This window comes from Cibotium barometz, chromosome 31 (genome assembly GCF_041138505.1).
Source record: "Cibotium barometz isolate CiBa-2024 chromosome 31, ASM4113850v1, whole genome shotgun sequence".
NCBI classification, from domain to species: Eukaryota; Viridiplantae; Streptophyta; class Polypodiopsida; order Cyatheales; family Cibotiaceae; genus Cibotium; species Cibotium barometz.
The window spans coordinates 26,190,018-26,200,296 of NC_141076.1; the positions used below are offsets into that span (position 1 = coordinate 26,190,018).

Genomic DNA, 10,279 nt, shown 5'->3' on the forward strand with positions numbered 1-10,279 from the left:
AAAGCACGAGTCTCAACATGTCCCCTTCACTCAGGTGAGCTCTCCAAATTCCAGGCTCTTGCGCTGTTCTCTGCACCTGGCAGATTGGTAATATGGGACTAGCCGCGTGTGTGAGCTGTGGAGGGTCGGGAACTTTTCGCCTTTAGTGAGAAACCTTCTTCCAAGAGGGAGCGCACAAACACACAAATGTGGGAGAAGAGGAGCCTTCAGCTGCAGCACTGCACAGACTCCAGAGGATAGGAACTTGGCGCACGCAGCCTGGGCCCTGTAGGATCTCGAGGCGACCATGGTCATTGGTGCCATGACTCAGCTGAGCTTGACAAGTCGGCGCAGCACTGCACAGTGCAGACTCCAGAGTCTACGACCCCTGCAAAGCCTGCAACCAACGCTATAATAATGACCTACCCGCCGCCTCCTCCTCTCTCTCTCTCTCTCTATATGTGTGTGGTGGCTATATCTTCGTCTCTCCATCTTTTCTATTTAAAATAAAGGGTTTTCTTTGTATCATTAAGGGTTTTCTTTTCTATTTAATCATAAAGGGTTTTCTTTTCTATTTAAAATAAAAGGTTTTCTTTTCTATTTAATCATATAATTCATTAAGATAGACTTTAGTCTTATTTTAATAGGTCTCAACTATCATCACATGAATGAAGCAAATACCAACAAGACATCTCGGATTGAAAGACCTAGAAATGATCCTAGGCAAAAGAATATCAAGGATGCTTTTGGCCTAAAGCGAAGGGACGCCATTAACTTGAATGAGGAAGTTATCGAAGCAAGTTCTCTTTGGGAGAAACATGACAATGTTGAGCCGCTTGAAAAAAAGGTAAGAACTTTCATTCCGCAATGGAAACAAATACATATGTGGGCACATCCTTTTTCTAAAAATGGGAAAGTAAGAGTAAGATGCTTGTGGTGTAAAGAATTAAGAATCAATAACCCTTATGGTAAAGAGGGGGCTACAACCATTCAGCTTCCCAAAGGTAATGGTCCATGCGCTTGTAAGTTTGTGGCTTTGCTCCCGTTGGATGATGGGAAAGCCCAAACAAAGTTCAATGCATTGATGACTCTCTTGGAAGAAATGGGCTTGTCTCTTGCTGCGAAGCTCATTGGGTTTACATCGGATGGAGCCTCATGTATGAGAGGTGTGAACAATGGAGTGCTTGCCAAATTGCAAGAGAAAGTGCCACATGTCATTGGTGTACATTGTGTTGCTCATCATGAAGCGCTTGTGGTCTCGGATGCATGTGACAAATATGTGGAATTTGGATTTTTGGATGCTTTTGCCAATAGAGTTCATGCATGGGTGGGAAGGTCCACACGTCACAAGAATCTCGATAGGTTGATGAAGGCATTTAGTCTTAAACCCTTAGAAGTTCTAAGGATACACAGTGTTCAAGGGGTAAAGTTATGAAAAGATTAGTGGATACGATGCCTACCCTCTTGAGTGACTTTAAGGAGAATGATGCAAATCTCTATAACATTGCTACAATGTTTCAAGTGTAATTCTTGATTCATTTTATGGCGGATATATTGCATGAAATGAACATTCTCAATAAGAAGTTTCTAAAAGGCCATGTGGATATCATGGATGTTGCAAATGCCTTAGATGTTGTTATTTAGCTCCTTCAAAAGAGGTATTTTGGTAATCTATTTGGGTATGGTTCAAAGAACTAAAGAGAGTTTTTGAATAAGGTCAACAATCATGCACTTGTCTATGTTTGAGAGGACGGTTGTGTTGAAAGGCATGCTTTGCGTTACTCTTTGTTGCCAAACTCTACTAGTGGAGGCATTTGTTAGTGAATTAATCAATGGAATAAATGCTAGATTTACCAATTTGCCTCTTTTCAAATGCGGCAAAGTTTTTTTCTCCTTCTAGCAATGAGAAGGATGTTCATGCTCAAGGTAAAACGCACAAGGGATTTATGGATCGATTATGTACAAACTTTGGTGATCAAGGGAGTAAGCTTATAGATGCAATGCAATGTGAGTTTGAAGTGGATCATTTTTGTCTCACATTGTATAAATTAAATCAAAGCTTTACTTTCCACAAAGCATGGGGACATTATCGTGGTGAAACAGAGTGAGTTGAATCTAATCCAAATCTCATGAAGCTTTGGCAAAAGCACTCCTTGTGGTTCCGGTGAGCACCGCCACACGTGAAAGAGGGTTCTCAAAGCATAATCGTATCAAAGATAATGAGAGGAGTAGTCTTACCGGACAACCCCATGAGGTCCTTCAACTATAACCTCACTGCGCAAAGACAGGGGCAGGACTCTCATGGTTGTTGCCATTTAAGTCCAGTGTGTAGCTCGTCCTACATAGGGCACCGGCATTCTCGGCACTGAGAGCCACCCCATCCACCTCCGTGGCTTTAACTTCTACGTGGTAGGCCAGGGCGTGGGAAACTACAACAATACTAGTGATCCTGCCACATTCGACCTGGTTGACCCTCCTGAGCAACACTATAAGCATCCCCAAAGGAGGCTGGGTGGCTCTCTGCTTCCGAGTGGACAATCTAGGTAAAGTACATAGGATAATTATTAATTTAAATTGGCTTGGCGGTATGTCGAGATTAAATTGGCTTGGCGGTATGGCAGCATGTCGAGATTAAGCAGCGGACAATGTCTAGATTGGAGGAGCTGGAAACAGCTGCATCCTCTGACTTGCCATCTTGCTAAGCTCTTGAATAGTAGCAGTACACACTACAATCGACGAGCTTCAATCCCCCTTGGAAATTTTTTTGCACTAACGTGTATTTCTTCATGGCCAAGATTCTTCTTATGAGGCCGGCTCTCTTGTAAATTGCTTTTATCACTATCTAGGGTCTCAAATGGAGTTCTTCAAGTTTTGCCATAATACAAAAAACAAACCGAAAGAGAGATCATCATTCATGCCCCACATTATTCTTATAAGCACCAATGAGCCACGTTCTCTTGTAAATTGCTTTATCCCTATCTAGGGTCTCAAATGGAGTTCTTCAAGTTGCCATATTATGAAAACAATTGGAAGGGATCATCATTCATGCCCCACATTATTCTTATGAGCACTAATGAGGCCGGTTCTCTTGTAAATTGCTTTATCACTATCTAGGGTCTCAAATGGAGTTCTTCAAGTTTTTCCATAATGTGAAAACAACCGAAAGGGATCATCATTCATGCCCCACATTATTCTTATAAGCAAAAATAATATTAGGCAACATTACCTGTTGTTGTGCCCAGCGACATTACAACGGCGTGGCCAAGTTAGCTCCTTGATTTCTTAGAGTACACGTAATACTTTGTTGTAGATATCTCCAATATTAGGAGAAGCTGGGTTTTCTTTGTCCTCAAGCTTGCTCTGAAAAAAGTAGTAAATGGATTAGACTATGAAGAATATGCTTATTCAAAAATGCCTTTTCCTCTTCAACCCATGGTGAGAAGGATTCATGTCAAGTTACTCGAAAAAGGATTCTCGAACACTGAGGGATAGAGTTTCCGAATATAAAGGTAAGATGGATCTGCATGGTTTTGGATTATAGTCTCCCCTTCTTTAATCAGAGACTTGGTGGCAACTAAAATACCTACTCAACAGGAGCACCGTTATCGCAATCTGTCGCTACCTCGCAGCGTGATACATGGTGCACTACAACAAACAGAGATTACAACCACGTCTAGAGTCATGCAAATTTAAAAGAATTCATATATGGGAAAAAACCTTCACGACGCAGCTATCAGTGTGGTTATGAGTATGTGGCTATACAGTCCTGCATATGATCACATATATAGCCACGCCTATAGCAGCGTATATAGTCGCATGCAGCTATAGCCGTGGATTGTCTGCGCAAAAGAAAAAGAAACGAGGACAAAATGGGGAAGAGATGTAGGGACACATATGGGGGTGAGGTGTGAGGACATGTGTCTCTACATCTCTCCCCCATTCTGTCCCCATATTTTTTTATTCACATTATTTAAACAGTACTTAATCACATAAATTTACAATACAATAACATCTTGGAATATATTACAACTTACATACATAGTTGCAAATTACATAAGGTGTTCGTGTCTAAAAATGAATAAAGATGAAGATATTGAAAACTAAATTAATGCATCATCTTCATCTTTATCTGCATCTTCACCACATGCACCACCACCTTCATCATCATCATCACTTTCAACATCGTCTTCTTGCTAATAGTGATATAATGCAAACAAGTTAGCCACATTAAGCAAAATAAATTGAGTGATAATTAAAATTCTAGTTCAACTACTCAACAAGCTGCCTTGCTACGCTCATTGGATATTTGCATTGGTGACCATTCCCTCGTGTTTGAGCCACTTTAAAGTATTGGCTTCATTGTAATGGTTGCGGTACCTATTCTCTCGAGACATTTGGGAACAACTTGTTACCCTTTCATATAACAACAAATTACAACATGCATGAGATATGAAATTTATGACGACAAATGAACTAAACTTAGTGAAAAATGGCAAAGAGAAAACTTACAAATCATGCAAGCCAATCTCCCTTTCCTCTAAATCCATACTTTGTCACACACCGTAATTTAGCAGTTGACTCGCATGCGCCACCTTTTGTTGAGGGTGTTGAGTAACCTCCTTGGCTTCTTTTTTCGCATTCTTCCACTCCTTAATGGTGCAATTGGCGGGCATTTATGAACCATCTTTCGCAAACCTCCTTGAGCAAGGCCTCCTATTATTGAGGATCTTTATTATGCGATTCTTCGCCCACTCATTAGAAAAATGCATGTGTGGTGGGTTTGGGAACAGCTCATGCATGCATTGCACCACCACATACATGAAATCTCTATCCTTCTACTCTTCCCATGGTTTGAAGGCATCCTTATAGGTTTGGTTAACTAATTGATGATAGGTATAATAAACCCTCCATCCCATGGTTTGAAGGCATCCTTATAGGTTTGGTTAACTAATTGATGATAGGTATAATAAACCCTCCATCCCATGTCGTCTGTAAAAGGCCCACCCTCCTCATCAGGCTATAGTAAATCATATCACCCTCCTCGGGCACGTCTGGACTAATGAGGCTGGTTCTCTTGTAAATTGCTTTATCACTATCTAGGGTCTCAAATGGGGTTGTTTAAGTTTTGCCATAATACGAAAACAACTGGAAGGGATCATCATTCATGCCCCATATTATTCTCATAAGCACTAATGAGGCCAGTTCTCTTGTAAATTGCTTTATCACTATCTAGGGTCTCAAATGGAGTTCATCAAGTTTTACTATAATACGAAAACAATCGAAAGGGATCATCATTCGTGCCCCCCCCACACACACACACATTTTTCTCTTTCCCTCATTAACATTGACACACACACAGCTTGCAAGGTGCACTCACACATCATATATATGGATCCATTTTGCATGCTCCTCCTCACGTTGCTACGCTAGCTACTCATTGATAGTGGCCTCGTAGGACATTTGTTGGAGGATGCCATCGCACCATTCTGCGATCAGCTGTGGCATCCATGATCTAGGATGCCATCGATAGGCTAAAGGAGAGACCAGTGGTGCTTCGCATCGAGCATCCCAGTGTGCATTGTTAAGTAGTGCCTGAGTGCTCCAATTACCTAGGATCATGAGGAGACACCACGGCAACACGAGGGAAGGGGGATCAACTAGCCAACAAGGAGCAAAGAGACCCTGAAAGATGAGAGCTCGGAGGTATTTAAATTTCATTTCAACATGTGCATTTGTGCTCGTTAGGGCCAAAAACGAAAAAAAAGGGCCCTTTAAGGTTTTTATTAAAACACTAATTAGCTGAGGTTTTAGTAGATTGAGACCTCCAAATTTAGCCGTTTAGAGGTACTTTTGGAGCATTTAAGAGACGGGCCATAATAAATGCTAACATTCTTAAATCATGTCAGAGATACTTTTGAGTCGTTATTCTCAGTGTTATTTGAACTTTTGAAATGTCTATTGTGCAAATATTGCCACCAAAACACGTCCATTTTTCCTCTCATCATCATTTGAGTGCTCTCTCTCTCTCTCTCTCTCTCTCTCTCTCTCTCTCTCTCTCTCTCTCTTTTCTTCTCTTCTATTATTTTATGTTATACGCTTGCATAGTGGATTATGCTCTAATGTATATCGCTAACTCTTTACTCAATGCAAGAGAACGCAGATACAAACTTGCTATTAACATAGATCAGGTCTACTTATCTTGGAGAAGTATTCATCACCGAGCATTGTTGGACAAAGATGAGGCAAACAGATTATGACTAGAGGGAAGAAAACGCATTGATTTGTGGTAGGATGGAAGTATTTATCTCAATGATCCTTCAACTGGTAGACCTCCTCCATTTGTAAATATTCATCAATTAGATTTGTTGGAGATGGTTTTCTTGGCTTTCTGGGCTACTATATGAAGTTATATTCTGCATCTTCTATGTGCTCAATCCAAATGCATCACCTAAAAGAAACTTTATTAACATCTCAAAAAACTATTTTAGAGCTTTATGATAAGATTAGAGAGCTAGAAGTTGTAAACCACTCCTTGAAAGAGAAACTAGTAAACTTGAAAGAAACCCCAGGAGGATTCAGAGAGAGGATAAGAACTTTGAAGAATATAAGTGAGTTGTCTGAAAGTAGTGGTGCTAAAAAGAGGAGACTCCACCTTGCAAAGAAATGTGTCTCTCACATTTCAGGTTTTAATATCCGTCATAATTAATGAGGAGAGAATCAAGCTTCTCATGGAAACCATGAACATGGCAGACCTCGTTAGAATTCTTCAATCTCCAGAGAATACAAATTTGAGAGATCTTACTCTCGAAGAGTTGGCAAGATACTTAAGGACCATTGTGAAACCATGAACATGGCAGACCTGGTCAAAATTCTTCAATCTCCAGAGAATACAAATTTGAGAGATCTTACTCTCAAAGAGTTGGTAAGATACTTAAGGACCATTGTGAAACCAGATGAAATAGTAGAGACTTGTGACACCGTGGGTATTAGTCGTAAAGGTTACCCAGCTCTTTCTGGATTATGGGTATTAGTCGTAAAGGTTACCCAGTCGTAAAGGTTACCCAGCTCTTTCTGGATTATGGGTATTAGTCGTAAAGGTTACCCAGCTCGTAAAGGTTACCCAGCTCTTTCTGGATTATGGTTCCAAAATCTTAGATGCAAGAGAATAAGAGCTTTTGGTTTGCCAAAATCCCTTTCAGTTTCTACTGCTAGGACTACTATGAATCAAAAAATTTCGAGTATTTTTAGAGAGTACATACGTATTGAAGGGATAATGCCTTATGAGAAACAGAAGAAAAAGAGTACATTTGTGTATAATGCATTCAACAATATATAGGTGGATCTTAGAGAAATACAAATTGCAATGGTGCATATGTATAAAATTATTGTAGAAGAATGTGGTTGTGTGCTAAAGTTCGTGTTGAAGATGGATGAGGCATAGATCCAAAAAGGACAAAAGATGGAAAGAGTGAGCATATCTATCATTAACAGGGCAATTGAGTACAACAATGGTAGAGGAGGGGAACCAAAACATAAAATCCAGTTGGAGATGGAGCTTTGGTGGTTTGGTGCAGCTCAGATACCAACTGAAAATCATCAAGCCCTCAAATGGTATCCCTAATATTATTCAATCCCCCAAAGTACTGGAGATATGTTGATTGTTGATGGAGTTGGCAATTTCAAAGTGGAATGGCATTTGGGTGCTGACTTAAAGACTATCAAATGTATGCTTGGAATATGCAATGGGGCTAATGCAAAGTATCCTTGCATTTATTGTATGGAAGGTATGGGATCAAAAGAGTGGAGTAGTTTGCAACCAGCAAGGAGAGTCCCATCTGAGTAAGTTCAAGAATAAAGAAGACATTTGGGATCCCATTCTTCTTATCTCTCTTAAGAATGTTCACATATGCACTTTGCATGTAGAGATAAGAATAATTGACAAGCTTTTGAGATTGCATCTTGATTATGCATATACTATTAAACCAACATCGTTGTAGATCAATGTATTGATAAATGTGAAGCATTGTTATCAAAAATGGGCTTTCATGGCCCGGTCGGGTTCATTTAAGGAAAGATTCAACAATTTCAGGGAAAACATGAGATGTCTTGGCAGATGTCTCCATGGGAGGTGCAAAAGCCAGAAGACATTTAGGAAACCATAGTAAAAAACAAGTGAATGTTACATGGGATTGTTGGAAAGAATTGTGTGAGATCACGACAAATGTTGCCAGTACACCGTGGTCAGCAAATCTTAGAATGGAGGTTTGGAAGCATCTTGACATCTTTTTAAATGTTCTTAGACAACAGAAGACATCAGCTACATATGTGCAAGAGTATAAAATTTCTATTACAAAACTCATTCAAATAATCAAAGAAGCATGGGGAGAAAAAGATATCACATACTATTCGGTAAGACTCCTTTGTATTCATGATACACTAAGTGGAATCGACATATGGGTGGTTGCAAGATGAGGTTATCTAGTTTCATGTAGTAGGCGCCCTTGGCTTTAGCCGAAAAACATGCATTTTTTCAAGAAGAATAGCCAATCTCTCAGGCTAGTTAGCCAAGGAGTTTCACTTCAAGGTCTTCTAATGAAACATCATATGCAAAGTTGGGCACCTAAAACTATAATCTGATCGAGTATCCAATAATTGCAAATCCCCTTTTCTTTGGGAACCAAAATTGTATACAGGCCCTGTCGAAGGTTTAGACAGGTACAGTGAATGTGACTAAATTACCTATAACTATTATATTATTACTCATATAATGTTCCCACTTTGCATATCACAAATGCAAACAACATAGAAACATACAATTAACTTGATGTGTTCTACTATTTTCTATATTATTTAAAAAGTATTAGAATTGTTTAAAAACATACTATTTTATCCTCCCACCACATCTACCATTTAAAATGCTCAAATTGTATGGATCTAGTGATGAATTAGATTGGGAAAGATTAGTATAATGTGGGTACAAGGTAAAATTACAAATCTAACGGTTGGATTTTTGTAGATTTACTTTGGAAAATTTGTTATGACTGTTAGAGGTCCATTAAATCAATTGTAATTTAATTCGAGAAAATTAAATATTGAATCTTTCAATCTAAAAACTCTAGGGATCAATACGCTTGTTGCCATGAACTTATTTAAAAAAATTAGCTTAATTTGAGTATGGGAAGGTCCATTTTCAATCCTCCCAAGTGAAAATTCCCATATTGTGTCCACTCTCCCCTTTTCAAGTCTAAAACCAATCCTAGTTAGGTTTGGAAATCTAGGCTTGGTAAACTTCAAAGCTTAGATATCATTCCATGTGTGAGGCTTGGGTAGGCACAAATCTTATATATGCATGTCACTTTATGTCCACACATGAGCTTTGAGAGGATCCACATAAGCAAGCTTGCCACCTCACCTTGCCATTTCCACCCTCCATGTCAACATGGTCAACCTAGTTGACTCCCCACCTCATCATCCTAGTCATCATTAATGCCACATCTTCTTGCTACCTTTGGATGCCACCTCGCACTTGTTGGTGATATGGCATGCCACATCATGGAATTGCCACATCAACCATAATAGTGCCACATGTCAAGAGAATGCCACGTGTCATGCACGCATGTGACATGTGGCACCTCCTTCCCACCTCTCCTTTTTTTCAAAAACATATTTTTGAAAAAGTTAATTTAGTAATTTAGAGATATAAAATATAGAATTTTAAATAATAAAATATATATAACTTATAAAATAAAAGAATTTAAAATCACTAATTTTAAAGGATTATATTTTAAAATTAGATCAATAATATTATTATTAAAGTTCATATGCTTCAATTTAAAAAAATAATTTTTTAACTTTAATATTTCTTGAAAATATTTTATGTAGAATAAACCTTTGAATAAAATTTAAAAAAAATATATTATTTAAAAAAAGTAATTATATAATTATAAAAAAAATATAAATTTAAAGATATATTTATATATCTAGTAATGATAAATATTTAGAGTTGTTAATAAATATTATTAATAATATTAATTTTTAAGTGAATAATAGTTTATCTTTAATTATCTTTATGTTTATCTTAATTATCCAATCAATCTTAGATAAGAAATCCAATGAGATTTGAAGTGGATAACCTATTTTTCCTATATAATCACACATCTCTAGTACTATCCCATCATTGAGCCTTTATAATTTTTTCTCTCTTAGCTTCCTTGAGAATGGGTTCTCAAAGTCGTAGGAGTCGGAAACGTGATAGGACTAGACTTCCCCCCGTCCACCAAGTTCAAGAGGAGGCAAGGAG

The 10,279-nt window shown here is 38.4% G+C and overlaps 1 pseudogene; it reads left to right on the forward strand.

The window, feature by feature from the left end:
- The first annotated feature begins 286 nt into the window (after positions 1-286).
- Positions 287-2,681, forward strand: LOC147620671 (uncharacterized; annotated as a pseudogene).
- The last annotated feature ends 7,598 nt before the right edge of the window (positions 2,682-10,279 follow it).